The sequence below is a fragment of the Equus caballus genome, chromosome 12 (assembly GCF_041296265.1).
Source record: "Equus caballus isolate H_3958 breed thoroughbred chromosome 12, TB-T2T, whole genome shotgun sequence".
NCBI lineage: Eukaryota > Metazoa > Chordata > Mammalia > Perissodactyla > Equidae > Equus > Equus caballus.
This window is the reverse complement of record NC_091695.1, coordinates 7,701,061-7,721,761: the sequence shown is the minus strand read 5'-3', so window position 1 is coordinate 7,721,761 and position 20,701 is coordinate 7,701,061.

Sequence of the window (20,701 nt, the reverse complement as noted above, 5' to 3'; positions counted from 1 at the left end):
ACAAGTTCTCCAGTTAATTCTTATACATGCTGAAGTTAAGACACCACTCACCCAAATTCACATTTCTGTCCAACATCTCAGATTATCATTTATTTACTTTTTATCTCCAAGCCTCTTTTCCTTGAAAGATCTGTCTGCATCTTCAGGCCTCCCGATCACCTATAGCTACAGAAAACCATCCAGCCCTCATTCACCTTTCTGTCTTTAAAGCAACAGGAGTCACAGGAAAATAACCAAGAGGCTTTGGGCCGGAATCCTCGGTTCTCCCTGTTATCATTGTTTATGGGAATGGCCAGGTAGTATTGATTTGTCACCTGGTGATCTTAATTACCAGCCAAGCGTTCAGATTGTTTCTTTCTTCTCAGCTCTCGGCTTGATCCCTGCAGTTTCAGCATGGAGTCGGGAAGCTTTTAATGGAAAGTTAATCAGCCAAATCCTCCCAGTTCAGAAGTTACTCCCTGGCCCTGGCCCAGGCTCGGAACACCAGGGTGTCTATGTAATGTGGGGAAGCAATTATTTACTGAGTGCTTCCCAGAGGGCCTCAAAGAGGTAATGATCCTCAACAGGGACCTTCTGGAGTCCCTTAGAGCCACTTACATACCACAGAGAGAATGGCCTGACTCATTATATTTTTAAAGATTTGTTTATTTTTGTCAAAGAAAGAGGAAAATAAGCTAAGGGGTGTTTGCTTCCGAAGAGCCAACAAGGATGAATTTTTATTTATTTGTTTTTAAGCAGCAGCATCCTATCCATGTCAGAGGAGGAGGATGTCGTGTGTGTTAGAGACACAGGTAATCTAGATTTAATTTGCATGTTAACTTTTCTGCTTTCCATCAATAACTGCTTAACAAAGTCTCTGGCTAGGCATTCTGAAATTGATTTTCAACGAGAATTTGCATTTGATAATTCAAAGTGTTGCACAGCAGCTGGTATTTGGGAGAAGAAACAGAAGGTGGTACAAATGCCATTCAAAGAAGACTCAAGTTGCTGTGGGTAATGGTGGCCTCTGTCAGAGACCGCAGCTTCAATGTCTGGGACATCAAGCTTTTGGGAGATGGTGTCATGTAGTGGAAAGGATCAAGCTGTGGGGCTCACTTGACCTTGAGTTTCTGCTCTGCTCTTGGACAGATCGCTTTCCCTCTACTGACCTTAGAATCTATCTATAAAGTAGACACAATGAAACCTACCATAAGAGATGTTGATTCTCTCCAGAATGTCTCAAAATGTATCTGTATCCCCCATCCCAGCCATCACTCACCCTCTTTAGTACCGGCCACCTCCATCCCTTGCAGAGGGATACATTCTTCCCAGTCCTGGCCCACTTCTTCCTGCTGTGCCCTGACCCTGGCCATTTTCTAGACTATAACTGAATATAATTTTGTGAAAATTAAAAAACAAATCTCTTTACACCTCCCTTTACTTAAAAGCCTGTAATGGCTGGTCTGGGCCTTAGGTTTACGGGACTGTTGCTGGTCTGGCCCCTGGTATCCCCAGTCTCATCTCTCACAACTCCTCGTCTAAGCCTGTGTTTCAGCTGCACCAATATTCTGTGGCTTCCTCAGGTGGGCCAAGGATGCGTTTAAAACAAGCCTTCACATTAGCTGTTTCCTCTTTCTGGGAATCTCATCCACTGCTCACTGTTTAAGTATCTCCTTATTTTTCCAATATCAGATTAAAGTCACTCTTTTCTAAAATTTTCCCCATCCATGGAGATTTTGTGTCATTCCACATGCTCCTATATCACCCCATATATAGGATTTCTAGATAAAAGTTCTACATTAGAACTTACCAGACAGTCTTGCAATTGTCTTTCTTATACGCTAGGGTCTTCTCCACAAATTCTTGTACCAGCTTTGTGCTGTGTTTAATAAAAGGTAGATTTTTATGTGTATTATTATCTGTAAATAGAGAATGCTTCTCAGTAAGATTGTTGTGTGAATTAAATAAGGTAGTAAATGAAAAATATGTGGAACAGACACTCAATAATACATACTTTCCATATATACTTGTAATATGGGCCCCCAGCTTGTGTTTGAGTGATCCATTTATTCAAAAAATCTATAAAGTAGGGCTGGCCCGGTTGCATAGTGGTTAAGTTCATGTTCTGCTTTGGAGGCCCAGGGTTTGCAGGTTTGGATCCCAGACACAGACCTAGCACCACACGTCAAGCCATGCTGTGGCAGCATCCTACATAAAATAGAGGAAGATTGGCACAGATTTTGGCTCAGTGACAATCTTCCTCAAGCAAAAAGAGGAAGATTGGAAACAGATGTTAGCTCAGGGCCAGTCTTCCTCACACATACATTAAAAAAAATGTATAAAATGCCACTATATTCTGGATACTATTTCAGGTACCAGAGACATAGAAACAGTAAAACACAACCTTTCTTTCAGTGTTCTTATCATAGCGGAAAGTTTATGCAGCAAGAGTATGAACCTTCATGATTGATGTTTTCAAGTTCTGGGAATTACGTTTTTGCATTGGGGAAGTGAAATTTCACTGTTAAATACGCCTTGAAATTCAAATATCTGCTTTAGAACATATCCACATTATCAAACATGTTGAATCTTCCTGGTGGTCCTTCTGACCATGTTCTTACCAAATCAATGAGCCCAATCAAAACAGCTGAGAAAATATGGGCGGGTCCTATCAGGAGGGCTGGCCCATCCCTCAAGGGCCCTAGGTACTCTCTCCATCCATATGGCTCTCCTGTGTTTTGCACATATTTCACGAAAAAGGAAAAAGGAAGAGGACAGAGAGAGGCTGCTGCCTTCTTAGGGGGACCGTGACCGCTTGCCTGGACCCAGATAATGTTTCCTGTTTGCTTTTCAGACCCTAGACTTCTAGGTGGATAATGCTCACTGGTTTTCTTCCCATGAACCACCATCCAGGGAATGGAACTATAATTTCATCCACAAGGATTTATTGAGTAACTCCTGGGTTACTCCAGCTACTATAGCCGAAGGTAATTGGTGAACACGACAATAATTTTTTTCCTTCATAAAGCTTTCAGCTCGAGAGCTTTCAGTGTGAGGGCCTAACATTCAAAAAGATAGTTTATAAAATATGTATTTAACCACAGCTGTAATAAATGCCATGGCAGATAACTGCAAGGTACTAAGAAAAACAAAATGAAACACACACTTGTGAAATTTCACCCGTACTCTGGATGAAGATAGACTAATGCGCTTGTTTGAGGAATCTCATTTAAAAAGTGAAACCAAAATGTTATAAAACATCTCCCGGGTGAAAGAAGAGTTGGAAACTGGGAGAGCCTTCTAGATAGTGGAAACATTACAGGCAAAGGTCCAGAGATGAGAAACTAGAATAAGGCCAGAGTGTCAGAAAAGTAGAGACATACAAGAAACTGGTCCAAAATGAGGCCAGGAGGTAAGATAGGAGTCGCTTATGCTGGATTAGGTCATGTTCATTTTTTAGGGACTGTGCTAAATGTTTTACAGATACCACCCAATTTAATTGTCATAACACCTTGTACACGTGAATGTCATTCTTTGATATTTGAAGGAACCAAAATTCAAGCAGCTAATGTAATTAGTCTGAGGTCTTTTAGCTAGGAAGTGAGGGACTGGGTCCAAATCAAAGTCTATCTGATTGCAAATATACAATTATTTATTATTATTATTTAACTATATTACACTGCCTCTAGGCATATAAGACATTAATGGTTATCACTTGTTCACAATTTTGAAGATCAGGAACCAAGGAAGGAAAATTCTTTCTCTGTTCACCTATCTTACAGGACATCTGATTCCTCTTCCTTTACTTTATGTGGCTTATCAGAATGGGGCTGCTCTGGAAACATACAGAGAGAGATGTGTTCTCTGCCATGCAGAAAAACATCTGGTGCTCCTGGATCCAGCTGTCCAGGGGCAGGATGGATACTCTACCAAGACAGCAGTCCCCCCCAACCCCAAAAGACTTTGCCACCATCTTGGAATTGTGAATTCGTATACTACGTCTCCCTGAAGAGCAATAACTCTGTGTTTTAACACCTTACTCAGGAAATTTCATCTGCGTCCCTTTAATACATTCAAATATGGTTTTCTTTTTCAAAGTCCAAGACTTGAGCAGAAAAAATCATCTCATTAAAGAAAATGTGCCTTATCCCTACTACTTTGTGACACAACCATCTCCCAAGTCACAGTCACTTTTTTCTTTTCTTCTGTAAGTACAGCATCCAACATTTACACAAATTAAAAAAGCTGTGCCTAGAATAATAATTTCTGGAGGTTCAGCACAGCTGTTCTTCACTGCGTTTGTGTTTGAAATTGCAGTCAAACTGAGTGAACTTCCACCTTCCCTCTGACACAGCCCCTGCAGATTGTGAATTATGGCTAAATACCAAAGTGTTATTTAATGCAGCCAGGAAGGAATGGTGTGAATGATAGCCCATTACCACTTTACACCCAGAGCCTCCAAGTTCGAGGCTATTCTCTTAGCCGTGCTAGAAAAATTACACAGGCCGCTACTAGTTTTTATAACTCCCTTAGGCAATGCTGGAGCGATAAACACAATGGGAATGAAGTCTTGCCATGTGTATCTAATAGCACCAAAGAGAGTGGCTAGCTCAGTGCTGACACAGCACTCAGTTTATGTTAAAGGTTTAACACATTACCTAGCTCTGTCTTTGAGTATCTCATTCTGGGCAGGAGTAGACTGCGTGTGCATGGTCGCCAGTGTCCATATATATCCTATTATGCAACTGAGTTCCTGCTGTCACTCTAAGAGGGAAAGAAAGCTTTGTACTAAGCTCAAACTGTAGCAGTACGGGGCTGATTTCCATGGTCTCTGAGCAAGCAGGTGTTCTGGATAGGCCAAGACTTAAGTATATACTATGCTCAAATCCACTTTTCTTGAGGTTCTTACCTCTAACTCGTTACCACCATATATGTTGTCCAGTCAGTTTTATGTGTCGCCACCATCCACAGCCATAAGTGGACATTTACCCCAAAGGAAGTCAATCTGCAAGTCCATAGGGTGAACTGACATAAAATCTCTGCTGACCAGGTCCAATGGAGACAAACTGGATCAATCAGAACCTCTTCCTGGAGGAATTATAGGGATAATTGGAAGATTAGTAAATAGACCAAGAGTGGATATACCAAGATCAGCAATGGATGGCTTACTTAGGATAATGATAGAGCACCAGATGGGGACTAACAAACTCTTGATGTGGAAATGTGGAAAGAGTCAATGAGGTCAGAAGAAACATATTAAATATGGACCAACCTTTCAGTTCTTAAACTGGATTTTCATGTCTGTAAGATATGGCTATATGGCTTTTTCTTTTTTTTTTAGACTTCTGATTATATATCTTTTATTATGATCTTGTAAGCTTATGGCTGTGTGGTTGTCCTCAGTGTTTTTGAGGCCTGGAGGCATAGCTAAGGTCCTATCTTAATATATCCGCTGGGTGCCTATAATGATTTTGCTATAAAGTATTTGTTTCCATTCCGCAAAATATCCATTGCTTGAGAAACTTGAGTAACAGTTGTTTTGCCACCAAAAGCATCTAATTAACCCCAGAAAAAATATATGAGAAGATGTAGCTGAGCATAAAGTATCTTGCACAGTGGTTCCTCCAGAGCGTTTTTAGTTTCAAAGTGATAGAATAGGAGCTTTTAACGTGGTGCTTTGTCAACAAGATCCATATTTTTCCTTGTAACATCATTCCATTTTTTTTGAGGGAGAGGGAAGAGGGTGGGAACTCTCTTCACTAAGAGATGGTAAATACTTTATGGACGAATGGGATTTCTCTACTTTCGTGTATTTCTGATGAATTGGCACACTGAACAAAGCTTGGTACTGGGAGGGACATACTCACATATTAGGGTTCTCCAGAGAAATAGACCAATAGGATATATAGAGATACATAAGAGGAGAGTTGTGACAAGAATTGGCTCAAGTGCTTATGCAGGCTGCGAAGGCCGTCAATGTGCTGTCTGTAAGATGGAGAATTAGGAAAGCCAAAGCCCTGAGAGGCAGGAAGGCCGCTGGCCCGAGAATTAGGAGATCTGATGTCTGGGGAAAGGGAAAGATGGATGCTCCAGCTCAAGAAGAGAGAGAAGGGAGTCACCTTTCTTTGCCTTTTTGTTCTATGGTGGCCCTCGATGGATTAGATGATGCCCACTCACATCGGTAAGGGTGGATCCCTTTACTCAGTCCACTGAATCAAGTGTTAATCTCGTCTAGAAATACCCTCACAGACACATCCAAACATAATGTTTTACCAGCTATCTGGACGTCCTTTAGTTCAGTCAAGTTGACATACAGTTAACCATCACAACGCACCTGTAAGAAAATCAGGTGTGAACAATGATTATAACAGAGTGGACCAGGACTTGGAAGTAGGACCTGAATGGCAGAGAGATTAGTGATTCTGGAATCAGCCTAACTGTGTAATTCACCTCACAGAGGATGTAGATGGGACTCTGATATAGAAGTAAAAGGTCTTTAATTAGGAGCCCAGCAACTCTTCTGTGGGAACCCTGTGTAAGAAAGGTGGAAATGATAAGCAAAATCATTTCCCTACTGATGAGGAAAGAGAAGAGCTCTAGAGGCCTGGAAGAGATGTGCAGTGGCCTGGGAAGTTCAGAGGCCTGTAAATTTTTGCAATATGTAGTCGTGAATTTATACGTTGGGGTAGCAGAGCGAAAGATCGATGTGGGAGGGAGAGTGTGGTAGGCAGAAAAAGGCCCCCCTCTCAAAGAAAAATGCTCCTCTCCAAAGAAAAATACTCTTCCCCAAAGAAAAATGACCCCACCTCCCACTACTGGAAACAGAATATTACTTTATATGTAAAAGTTGCAGATATGATTAAATTAAGGATCTTGAGATGGGGATATTATCCTGGATTATCTGGGTGACATTAAATGGAATCACAAGCGCATAAGAGAGAAGCAGCAGGAGATTTGGCAGAGGTGAGGAGGAGAAAGCAGTGTGACCACCGAGGCAGAGACTGGAGTGACGTAGCCACAGTCCAGGAAGGCCAGCAGCCACTAGAAGCGGAAAGAGGAAAACAGCCAATTCTCCCCTAGAGACTGAGGGTTCCCGGCCCTGCCAACACTTTGATTTGTCCAGTGAAACTGATTTTGGACTCCTGGCCTCTGGAACTGTGAGAGAATAAATTTCTGTTATTTTAAGCACCAAGTTTGTGGTAATTTGTTACAGCTGCCCTAGGAAACTAAAACAGAGAGGGACCACCAGAAAGATGGATTGAAAGTGTAGTGGATGCTGAAGCAGAGGGATGGCATCCTCTGTCCACCCAGAGACTCTAAGAAGAAAAGGGACCTTACCTTTGATGGGCAGACTGTTACACACCTGCTAATTCCTGGTGGTATTTTGGAAGGAACATCTGAGGAAAACCTGGACTTTCTTCTAATCAAGCAAATATAGCTTTGAGCAAAAATACTTGGGGAATTTCTGTATGAGTTAGCAGATTAAGCAGTTAGAGCAATAGTGGAACATTGGGCTAATATTACTATTGTGTCTCTTTCATAGATTTGCTATGGCAACTATTTTCATTTTCTTTCTTTTTTTTTTATAATGAGTTTAACGGGGTTCCAGGCAGGCGGCCCCAAGATGTGCCACTCTGGTATGAAATTATTTCGAGTTGAAGACAATAAAGGCTCAGAAGATTCAGAAAGAGCATTTGACCTTCCCCCAAACTGCTTAAAAGAATTTAACATAGAAGGCCTGATCCAGGAAGGAGCTAATACCGCGACATAATTGTAGTATAATGTAAAATAGATGTGATAAGAAATGCACTGGGAGCTGGCCCTGTGGCCAAGTGGTTAAGTTCCTTCACTCTGCTTTGACGGCTCAGGGTTCACTAGTTCAGATCCTGGGCATGGACCTATATGCCGCTCATCAAGCCATGCTGTGGCAGCATCCCACATAAAAGAACTACAATGACCTACAACTAGGATATATAATTATGCACTGGGGCTTTGGGGAGAAAAATAAAAAGAGGAAGATTGGCAATGGATGTTAGCTCAGGGCCAATCTTTCTCACCAAAAAGCATACTTAAAAAAAAAAAGAAAGGCACCAACAAGCCCATCTTATCAAAGTTCTGTCTCTTAGGCCACATTCTCTATGGGGGCCAGCAAACAGAAGTCTAGTAGGCATTTGCTTTTCCTTCTCTGTGTGCATTGCCTCTTCTCCTTTGAAATCCCAAACCACTACCCGCAACATCCTCCTTTGTCTTTAGCTGAAGATGATATTTAAGGTGGCAACTCTGGCCATTCTGAGCTGCTCAGTTTTCCTGGGTTTCTCCAATGTATACATGTTATTAAACTTTGTTTTATTTTCTCCTGCTAACCTGCTGTTTTAATCATTTGAGTAGCCATAAGAACCAGAGGGGGCGGGGGTCTTGGGTTTTCCCTTGTCCCTTACCAATTCATGAATACATGAAAGCTTTGTAAAGTAAGAAGTGGTTGGAAAAAAGATAATTTTATTAAGGCCCTTTTAGTGGCCCCTTGCATTTCCCAGGTAAGGTAAACAGGATTTTGGAGCGGGAGTGTCCTCAAAGGTGCCAAGTCATTTCAGGCCTTGGCTTCTTCCACCCCTTCTTAAATCAAGCCTGTTAGTCTCCTCTCCAATTGTGAGACTGACTCCTCCTCCTGACCCTTCCTGACCCAGCTCAAAACTTGCTCTTCAGATCGACTACCCAATCTAAATTACATCTTCTTTATTCAACTCTCTCATTGCCCCATGCTCCACTCCTTCAAAGCATGTAGAGCAGGCGGGCCTCATGCATTTGTAGATGGGGCTATTTGCTTGCTATCGATCCTCCCTCTACTCTATACATTTTATGATCCCATCCCTCTCTAGTGCATAAAAGTGTCATTGACGATGGGAATTGTCCAGAGTTTGGGAATCCCAAAGATGCATAAAGGAGAGCCAGGGTTTTCATGCATTCAGAAGTAAGCATCACATTTTTATTATCTTTCAAAATAACTCATTTATAACTCTATTGTGAAAATAGAATAGGATAATTTGGAAGGCTGGGATTATAATTTTGTTCACCTTATTGGACCTTATATGACCTTAGTCCTGATCCTACTGCTGGGTTATGGGAGCCAGCTCCTGGTCCCCAAAACAGGAGTCCCCTGTGGCGTGTCCTTTTATCACTGACTAGTTACTCTGAGGAACTCAAGGGTGGGTTTGGATATTTTAAACTTTTTCCAAATTGTTCTTTTTCCTTTTGTTATGTTAAAGACATGCAATCACCAATGACCCTGAACCAGACCAAGCCTTACCATGAGAGCTACACCTATGACCTTTGCCTTATTTTTAATGCTGAGATCTCTCCAGGAGGAGCTTAGGCCTTCTTACCATAACCTGCACTGTCTGTGGAAGCATGTTTTCCAACTGAGCCTGTGCGAACAAATATTCACCTCTCCCTTTCAAATATTCATTCCTCATCTGAAATAAATATCCCTGCTTCCCTCTGTTTGGGGATGCCGTGACTCTGGAAATGATTCCTCATGGCCTCCTATTTGCTGCAAATATACTTTACTTTGTGAGACCACTACTTCTGGTGGAGAGTCTGATTGAATTTACCAGGTGGGAACCCACTGGCTCAGCAAGTCTTTCAACCCTCATCCCAAGTCAAAACACCCGGCGATCTCTGGCTTCGCCCCAACATATAGTGGAAAAACCTCTGTTCAGTCATGTTATCTACAGAAATGTTGTCTTCCCAAAGTAAAGACTGCCTTGTGCATTGTTAAGCAAAGGACTTCAGCATTCTTAGTGCCTAAAATAGTGGCTGGAACAAGATAGGAAATCTGCAAATGTCTGTAAAAAAATCGGATCTCATATTAGAACTTCCTAGTTTGCAAAAGACTTCTAAAGCTCTTTTCTCATTTAAACCCTGGAAGAGGCAGAACATGAGCTTTATCCCTTCCTTGGGTCCATGAAGCACTTGATTTCTACATCGTACCCTCCTGACTCTTACCTGTGCTGTCTGGTTGTTCTACTTCTCTTTTCCTGGATGTAACCTGGCATTCTAGCTTGTAGGATATATGTCTTAGATTCCTAGTCTCTTAGAGTTGGAAGGAGCCTTAGAAATTAGTGCAACCCCCTCCTTTTACACAAAGAAGGATAGGTGGCTTGAAAAACAAAATGAATTAACAACAGAAACAAAACAGGAACCTCGTCTCCTTCACCCTATCTCTCTAAAATCTTCCTTTTCTCCCCATAATAATATCCTATGGGTATTTGTCAGTAAATATTGTTGAAGACAATGATGCCTGTAACCACAGGGCCAGGGACAAAATTTGCCACCTCAAAATATGCCTCTTTGGTAAAAAAATTACTTTAGGCTGATTATTTTTTTGAAAAGTAGCAGACATGGGGAAAACTCTGAAGACCTAGTCGAAGTTGCCCATTTATAAGGGAAATCTACATTTATAAGACAAATCTCCATTTGTAAGGGTGCCTTCCTCTCTGTGCCAGGAAGGAGAGGATGTCTAAATCTCCAGAAACTGATATCTATAGATAAGGCAATAACTTAAATCTACATAACAAGGTTACCCTTGTTTACTGTGCTGACCTCATCTTAACAACAGAGTGTTAAGGCTATTTTTCAGGGGGAGCAGTCAGCCAGAAGTATGTGCATGAGAGAAAATTTTGGTCTGCCAATCAAAACTCATCCTGCCAGTGCTTCCACAAACTAAGCCTGCCCTCCCTGATCCCTTAAACCTTACCCCATACTCTGGCTGGGGGAGACAGAGTTGAGAGCCTTCCTTCTGTCTCCTTACCAATCAATTGCATAATAAAATTTCCTCCCTCAGAGACCCATGTAACACAATATTGGCTTCTGTGCACATCGAGTGGAGAGAGCACTTCTCGGTAACATGCCTTCTATCTACCTGGGTCTCAGACCTGTCAAGCAATTATCGAATTCCTGCCCTTTTCATCTGACCACTCCATCTCCCTAATCTATCGTCTGAAATGTCTATATCTGCCTTCTTATATGCTCGTCTTCTCTCCTCAGTAACTTTTTAAATCTTTGAGGGTGAACTCTTAATTAAAGAATAGTTTTCCTCATTGTGTTCAGACGATGAGTTCAGAGGGACATTAAGGGGTGGTAAGGGAGGAAAAGCACACAGTCTAGCCAGCATGAGAATAAACTGTGATAGTCACTGACAAGACCAATGTTACCATCGTATCACTTCCATTCTGCTTGTAGTGAAGAGACTTAATTAAAATATATGGATCTATGTTGATAAACATCTTTCAATTCACAAAATGAATGGCTTTTCCTTGCCTTTTTAAAAGCATGACCTATTATGATATATCTACCTGAACCACAGTGTTCTGAGCTGGAAACCCTTGAGAAGATTTAGCAGAGGTTGCATAAGCCTAGAGAGGAATAAATAGGATGGTTATTAGGTATCGGGGAGTCTACGTGAGCATAGCAGAGGTAAGCCATGTTACTGCTTCTTGAAGCAAAAGACTAGGCTCAAACTAAAAAGTAAAATAAAATGCTAACATTTGATCTCTCTTTGAACTTATCACTTTATTTGACCTATACGTCTCATTTCCTTTATGTTCAAAATGGACTTCATACTTCTCATCTTGGAGAGCTGCTGTGAGGATTAAATGAGATGAATAAAAAGATTGCAGCATGAAATGTGGACTGTAATGAATGATTAAGAAAAGTTACTCGTCTTCCTTTCCCCTCATGTATTTCCTTTGCCTTCCCTCTCTCCCTTTTGTGAGTTTATTCAAATGGTCTGGAAAACCATAATGCATCTGCCTGGGGACGACTCCCAGCATGGGTGCCTGCCGGGATGTAGAAAGAATCAGAATCACCAAACTACCACAGGCACAGCAGAGGGAGGAAGAGGCCGGGGGAGCTGCTTCAGGCTTTTGGCTTCTGGTTAAGGTTGCAAATACGTATACTCCCCAGTGAGCCCTGGAGCCAGGGAAATTAGGTGATGTTCCGTGAAGTGATTTTCTCCCTGCGCCCACCCTAATTTACTGACAGTTTCCTAGTACCTAGAAGAGCATTCTCAGCAGGTAGACAAAGATTTTCCTTCATTAAAATAACTGAAATAAATGGATATCCATTTATTTGTTATCCATTTATTATTAAGCAGGAGGAAGACCATCAAAGAAGAAAAGAAATACAATAACCAGAAAAAGTAATGTCAATTAAACAGTTAATAGAGTAAACAATGGAAAACTTTACATTTAATTAAATTATTTATCCTTAGAGTGATTCAAGGGCATATAAAACAGAGCAGATTTCTACGAATAAGAAATGGTAGAAATACTGTAAATTAAAAATAAGATTTGTATCTATTTTTACATCTAATCTGTCATATCTAATTTATGTCTAACGTGTCATATCTAATTAAGGACTGTTATACAAAATATACAACGAACTCTTAAAATTCAACAGTAAGAACACAAACGATCCAATTAAAAATGGGCCAAAGACCTTAACAGACCACACCAAAGAAGATACGCAGATGGAAAATAAGCATGTGAAAAAATGCTTCATATCATATTTCATCAGGAAAATGCAAATGAAAAAAACAATGAGATACCACTATACACCTATTAGAATGGCCAAAATCTGGGACCCTGACAACAGCAAATGCTGACGAGGTTGTGGAGCAACAGGAACCCTCTTTCACTGCCGATGGGAACGTAAAATGGCGGAGCTACTTTGGAAGACAGTTCTATGATTTCTTATAAAAGTAAACATACTCTTACCATATGCTTCAGCCATACCATTCCTTGTATTTACCCAGAGAAGGGGAAAACTTATGTCCACACAAAAACCGGCACATGAATGTTTATAGCAGCTGTATGTGTAATTGCCAAAACTTGGAAGCAACCAAGATGTCCTCGAGGAGGTGAGAAAATAAATAAACTGTGGCACTTCCAGACAATGGAAAATTATTCAGTGCTAAAATGAAATGAGGCATCAAGCTGAAAAAAGACATGGGGGCAACTTACATGCACCTCATTAAGTGGAGAAAGCCAATCTGAAACTCTACATAAATGCACCATCCCAACTATGTGACATTCTAGAAAAGACAAAACTATGGAGACGGCCAATAATTTACAGTCCTTTAAGGTTTACTTTTATTACTCACTAGGCCATTTTTAATATCACTAGTGGTTCTCAAATGTGAGAGACTGTGCTTCCCAGGTGACATTTGTTAATATCTGAAGAAATATTTTTTTGTCATAACTGTGGGAAAGAAGTGCTACGGGAAATCTAGTAGGTAGAGACCAGAGATGCTGCTAAATATCTTACAATGCACAGGACAAATCCTTGCAACAAAGAATTATCTCGCCCCGAGTGTCAATAGTGCTGCAGTTGAGAAACCTTGCTCTGAAGTTAATCACATCAGAAATCTTTGCTCTTTAGGTCTGTGCAGGGTGTAAAAGCCTCTATCCCTGGTGAACATCGAGATGCAGCCAACAAAGAGGCAGCTTGTGTAATAGAGTTCTTGACAGAAGCTTTAACTGGGATAGATAATTTCAACTGGGACAAATGAAATAAAGCCCACCAGGCAATTTGAAAATGTTTAAAATTAATATGACTTCAAGTCTCCATTTGGGCTGACTGACATGCAGTTTGCATGTCCATACTCAGATTATGTTTTTCTTTTTAATACTCAGTGTACTTGTTGAAACAGCAAAGGATTGATAAGACTGAAGGCTGTTGCCTCTGACTAGCTCCTTCTCCTTTCTTCCTAATCTTTCCTACTTGAAGATCTCAATTTTACCTAGGCAGTGCAGCACAGAAAATCCTAATTCTGTTTTAGAATATTAATTTTACCATATTCATTTGTTGTGGTTGATTATTTTATGACTATGCTCTGTTGTGAACTCTTTAAGAATATTAACTAATTAGTTATTACAAAATCCTGTGAAAAGAGACCATAATCTCTACTTTATGAGGAATCTGAGACAAAGAGAGTTAGGGGAGTTGTCTAAAATCACCTAGTGGATCACGGAGACAGCCTGGCTCAAGATTTCATACTCTCATCACTGCTCCTTCCTTTCCTAGCCAAAAAGTAATTAAATTAATAAGGTTAAAAATTAAACCCATTAACATGAGTGTTTAGGAGCAGAAATTGTTTGGTTTATGATTTCTTTGCCTCGTCGATCTCTGTATTTTTATCCTATTCTAACGTTTACTTGCAGAAAAAGGTAACAGGTTCTCAGCGTTTCAAGAAAATGAAATTATCAGGGATTAGAAGCTTAAAATTTAGAAAATCTATCCACTCACTTAAATTTTAAACATGAGATATGATAAATATTGTCTTTTTCTTTTAACCACAGAACAGCTCAGCTGCAAAGCCAACACAGTGAGTAATAACAATGACAGTAATAGCTACTATTTTACCATTTTAAAAACGTGACTATGTGAGCTGCTATGGCAGTCATATTATAGACATTCATTTAAGTTGCACGTTCAATACTAAATTTATGAAACAGAAACCATTATTTCCTCCATTTTAGAGATGAGGAATCTAAGATCATATGAGGCCAACTGAGTGGCCTATGAGTGTCCAGCTCCTAAGTGTTGGAGTGGATTTAGTCTAGGTGCTCCTCCCTCTATGAAGACCCTCATGCTTTCCATAACAGCAAACATCACCAAATTTTGCATTCTGAACATGGTTTGTGACAGCTAAAATTAACTTTGTGAAGGTAAGGATTTTTCTTTCCTGGAATCCTTAACTAACCAGAAGAGATACTTAGAATGAAGGCTATTCTAAGTGAGGGTATCCCCAAAAGCAATTTAAAGAGACTTGAGCAAGCAATAGATTTTGTTAGAGGAAGACCATATTCTGAAGTCATCCTCTCCCGCAGCAATTGCAAGGCCTGTATTTATTTCTATAATCCATTCCTGAGATTGAATGGCATCTGCATAAAATCTTAATTCTATACAATTGCTGTGAATGTTTATTAAGCACCCTAGCAACAAAAACCAAATTAATTGTCAAGTACCCACACATCTGTTAAAAAAGGCAAATGAGGGCTAGCATCTACACATCAATCTCTAATGATGGTGCTATCAGTTTTACAAGCCTTGTTTTGGTTTCAGATGTCCTGATTTCTGTTAATGATTGTTTGTGTAAAAAAATATAGAACTTCTCAGATTCAACAGCTAATCTTCTGGGACTTTGGTTCTCGCTGTAAAATTAAGTGAGATTGAAAAAAAAAAGAAAAAGAACAAACTCTTTTCTTGAAATTTGTACAATTTTGCTAGTTTATCTCTGGTCCCCATCTGTTGAAGGGTCAAGAAAGTCCTGGGAGGAGATCCTGGAGATTCAGATTCATGCCCAAAGGGAGACTCTGGCATTTGGAAATTGTTTGGCTAGAAGACCAAGTTCAAAGGGCAAGTTAATCTGAGATGGGAAAATGAAAAAGATAGTGAAGTGGGCCCGACTCTGTAGCCAAGTGGTTAAGGTTCCAGGCTCTCGGCTTCAGCATCCTAAGTTTATGGGTTGGGACCCTGGGCATGGACCTACTCCACTTACTAGCCATGTTGTGGGTGTGTACCACATAGAAAATAGTGGAGGAGGATTGGCACAGATGTTAGCTCAGGGTGAATCTTCCTCACCAAAAAAAGAAAAAGATAGTGAAGAAGAAAGGTTGCCTCAAGATATGAGGAATCAGGATATTTGCCAACACTCTTTGGAAGTTGGGGGCAAGTGAATGGCTTGCCGCACTGCTATAAAGAACTGAGACAAGCTCTCTTTAAAGAAGTCTAATTCAAGAATAAGACTGTCAAACTCCACTTCCGATAAAGCACCACCACCCTGAAACCCCACCTTATCCACCACCGCCCTTCAAAAAAAGAACAGAAAAACATCCTCTAAAAGGTAGCATTACCGTTGGAAGAAACTTAATCTCGTGAATGAAAACAACCAAGTTGTTAAATGTAGATAGACTCTAAGCTTCTTACAACAATATTTGCTCACATTATACACATCTAACACAAGCTGTTACTTTCTCATTGTTTATTTTGGACTCCCTGTTCTTGTAAGAAGCTTAGTTTTGGGTTTTTGCTTAACTCTGATTTCTTAAATTTGGAAACGTAATTTTGCATTAAGGGAGGGTTTTCCTTTAATTAAAGAATGCATTCTAGAGCTTGAGTACTAATTAAAATCCAACATTTGCTTAACGTGGATGGGTTAATAATTATAGGGAAATCTTATTTTTTTTTTTTTGGCACTTCCTAATTTAGTTGCTGTTTAATCTTGTACTCCTAAAATTGTAATTAATACATGTTGCTGTGTTTGATTTTCTGTTTCATTTCTGAAAGTAGGAAGGCAAATATGTTTCACTGCTTTTAAGGAAATTTGCCTAGCATAACTCTATTACTCTGCCTAATCATCTAATAGCCACATCTGAGTTTTCTACCAAACTGATGTTTGTATCTGAAGTGTCATCTGCTCCTTTTTGAAGCCGTCTTGCACCACTGGTGTCGGTCAATGGTAAATTTATTTGAAAGGCCTAAATTTATCAAGTGTCTTTTTGACCCTTGGGCTAAATCTTGCAGCTATAGAAATAAAAAACAAAATTTCCCTCAAGGGCCCCGGTGTGTATTGGAAGAGACAGAGAAGTAAAATAAGCTATCAAAAAACCATGCAGTGTGTTACAATAAGAGCATGAGGGGCAGAGGAGTGGTGGGTTTAGAAATTGTCTAAAAAGTTTTATCACAATCAAGTTTCCTCAGGTTGCATCCTACCCCTTGGTGTGGCTTGTTAGCCTATTGCTTTAGATTTATAACACAATCTTTACTCCATTTCTTATAATTTTGTTCTCACTTTCCAGTCAATTGTATTATAAAGGCAAAATTGGTTAACGATTTATGTACTTGTAATTTTATCTAATAACAGAAGGAAAATACTAAGGCATGTGGCTTCTAACTAATCTAATATATTTAAACGCAGCTACCTTGTACGTGATTTTGGGTTCAGATGTTAAGCCAATGTTTGGCTGAAGATCAAATAGTCATAGCAACAGATTCTGTCCAGGAAGCCTCGTGTGGAAAGTAGGTCCTGCTGTAATGCGCATGGGTCTATCAAACCAGGCGACATTTGGTTTATATAGTTATTGGGTCATTTGCCTCCATTCAAATATGATCTCCTGGTGGTTATAGCTGCCTATTTGTGGTACACCACTCATTTCTCCCAAAGTCCAGGAAGATCTAATCACCTGCACGGCAGTGCCCCTTCACAGAACCCTGTGTTCTGGCTCCAAGTATAATGAGACCTTCTCGGCCTCGGCAACACATTGCAATGCAGGGAGTGAAGGCTGTTTCCCTCTGGTGTCGTGTCAATGCCACTTTATGCACCACTGTGGACCTAACCCATCTTGCTTGGACTTGAATGAAATAACCTTCAAGGATGAAGTACCACAAGAGGCAAGGTCGCAGGAATAGCTGCAATTATTTCCTGCAGCTATTGATTTTACACTAATGATCTCAAATGATGCATAGCTCTGGATCCAGCCATCTCACTCAAAACGGCAAGTGACTTGTGCTTTGGTTCCCACAAGGGACCAGAGCAATTTGGACAGATTGAAACTTGGTGATGCTATTTTCTAAGTGTGAAGGAGGACGAGAATCTGAAATGTGGAGGTTATACGAAAGTAACAGAGGGTATAATATTTAGATGAGAGGCTTTGGATCCAGAAAGAGTTGAGTTCAATTTAAAGTTTTTCCATATTTGCTTGTGGGCCTCGAGCAAATAGCTCAACCCCTCTGATCTTTGGTTTTCTTATCTATAAAACAGAGACAACGGTATGTATTTCATGTCTTTTTAAAAGTATAGATGATGGCAATTTTAAATCATTAAGCATTATTCTGCAATAATAGCTGCTTCCTTTTCTATTTTTATTTTAAGGCATTAGAGGCATATTTCCCTCTTGTGGATATTTATCTTTTAATTCTTGGAACACCAAAAGCCTTTAAGAACGAACCAAATATATCTCTAATGATGTGATTAGAGAAATGTTAAGGCTCTCATTCTGGCTGTGGTAAAATAGGAAGAACACTTGACTTAGGCTTCAAAGAACTGGGTTTGGAATCTGGTTCTACCCTGCTGTGTAACCTTAAACTACTTTTTGGTCTCTCTCACCTTCCTGTACTTTCTGAAAAATATGGACACTGATAGATTCACATGGGGTTGTTTAATGATATAGGGGATTAAAAATGTGAAAACATTGGACTGAGAGATAAGTGCTATGAAATAACATTAAACATTATCCCACAAATAATCCTTAGTGGTCAAAATAACTGAAGGACCAGGAACGGAGGCATTTTCACAGGTTTGCAGAGTATGGATTTAAAATTGCTGCTGATAGTTCAGGAAATGATGTACACATGCAAGAAAGCTTTCGTTTTTCTCCTTTTCTTTGACTTCTGAAGCCAGCAATCGGGGGTGGAAGAAATCAAACCTCAAGATTAGAAGATTACGCTAACACGCAAAATTATGAAAACAACCATTAGTCTTGGCTAATGCGCTCTCTCGCTCTTTTGAGGATTCTGGGAAGGTGGCTATACTCCTTTGCATTATAACAGAGCATTTCATGATGAAGAGAAGCTCCTGTGTCAAACTGGCATTTTCTTACACCAGTTTCTCATAGTATTTTTTATGTTCTAATTTTTCAAGACTATTTCCCCAATCCTTTGGGTTGACGTACTCACATTCTGACTTTAATTTACTGTCTCTGAGATTCATGTATTCACTTACTTATCTTTTTTTCCCCTACAAAGATGCACTCAAAAATCTACTCTATAGTATCTACTATATACCTCCTATGTGCTAGAATTGGAACTCCCATCAAACCGCTTCAAGTCACTTACAGTTGGAAGGGGAGTTAGATGCATGAAGAAAGAATGACCAATGTCACAACAGTGAGCACAGGTAATGAAGTTAACCCACACCCAAGATGTCCTGGAAGACATCCAGAAAGAAGTGATATCTAAGTTGAGAACACAGGGGTAAGTAGGTCAGGTAATGGTGCTGGGAATAGAGAGTATGCTTTCAGGGCAAGTTGAGAATCTGTAAATAATTTCGCGTAGGTGGACCAGAGTTGGCGTGGGGAAGGGGGTAGTACAGAAATCAACTGGACAGGTAACGTGATCAATCATGAGCTACCTTGTGTGATGTCGACCCAGACCTCTCTCCAGGAATTTCTTTCCTGTCCATTGGGAATGCTGTTGGACAATAGCCTTCAGTGTCAGGGAAGTGATACCTTGTCCTTCAGGGATGGTGTCACCTACAGAGCCACCTTCTTGGGGTATCCCATACAAAATGATTGGTCAATGAAAGCGTATAAAAATCTGGCCATGTCCACCCAATGTAGGACTACTAGGAAAGGCCATTCTAGCTCCAGCACTTTCCGTGAAGTTGCCTGGAGCTTCCCTTGTTCTGCGTCACAGCTCAGCTACTCCTTCTGCTCACTCCTACTCCCTTCACCTCACTTCCAAAGCTTTTTGTCTTTGACCAGGGCTTAACAACTCTGTCTCAAAATCTGCTTCCCAGGGACTTCAGCCTGCTATAGATATGGCCAAATCTATGGGATTTAGCTCGTCATACAGTCTAGCAACCTCATTTCACAAATAGGAAATTGAGACCCAGAAGAGAAAAGTAATTTCCCAAATAATCACTGTTGACCATTGGCTAAATAGGTTCTAGAATCTGGGTATTCTGGCTCCTCATTCAGTCCTTTTTCCCTATAATGCATGCATTGTCATTTTTCTTGCAACTTTGGTGAATTGGAAAGAGAAAACTTTGCAAGTTGACCATATCTCACCTCACATTGTCATCTCTCATCACTTCTTTCCCCACCCTGTGCGCTTCAGCCACAATAAACTATTTTCAGTTCTCCGAGTCTGGATGATGAGTTGTTGCAGTCCTCATTATCTGTGTATAATTTGGTTAGAGTTCCAGCCTTTTGTCCATTAACTGCCTGGCTATGCATCTGAGGCAAGAGTTTATCCATGAAGTCTCTTACTGCTTCTAAAAGACAACTTTGCCTTTGTACCTTGATAATGTACATAACTCTTATAGAACACACTTTGTGTTTTCTTGCATATTCCCATTCTAAGCTTAACAATTCTTTTCTTTCTTTTTTTTTTTTTTTAAAGATGGCACCTGAGCTAACAACTCTTGCCTATCTTCTTTTTCTTCCCTGCTTTTTCTCCTCAAATCCTGCAGTACATAGTTGTATATTTTAGTTGTAGGTCCTTCTAGTTGTGGCATGTGGGATGTCGTCTCAACATGGCCTGACGAGCGGTGCTATGTCCGCGCCCGGGATCCGAACCAGTGAAACTGTGGGCCACAGAAGTGGAGCGCGTGAACTTAACCACTCGGCCATGGGAACGGCCCCTAGGCTTACATTTCTTAAAGGCTTGAAAATGTTTTCCCTCAGCTCTATATCTGACCACTTAGAACGATAAATAGAAAAACAATAAAGAAAAGAAGTTATAAATTTACAAACGCTTTTGAGCATAGAAGCTCCTTCAAAATAAATGATTGTGTTGATAGTCATAGTGGCAATTACAGTAGTCATGCAAATTTGAAAAAACATAACAACATTAAAGAACTTTGACAAATATTTTGTATTATTAAGAAATATTATGCCAAATGTAGAAAAGAAGTGGTGAAGGATGACTCTGTCTTTTCAAT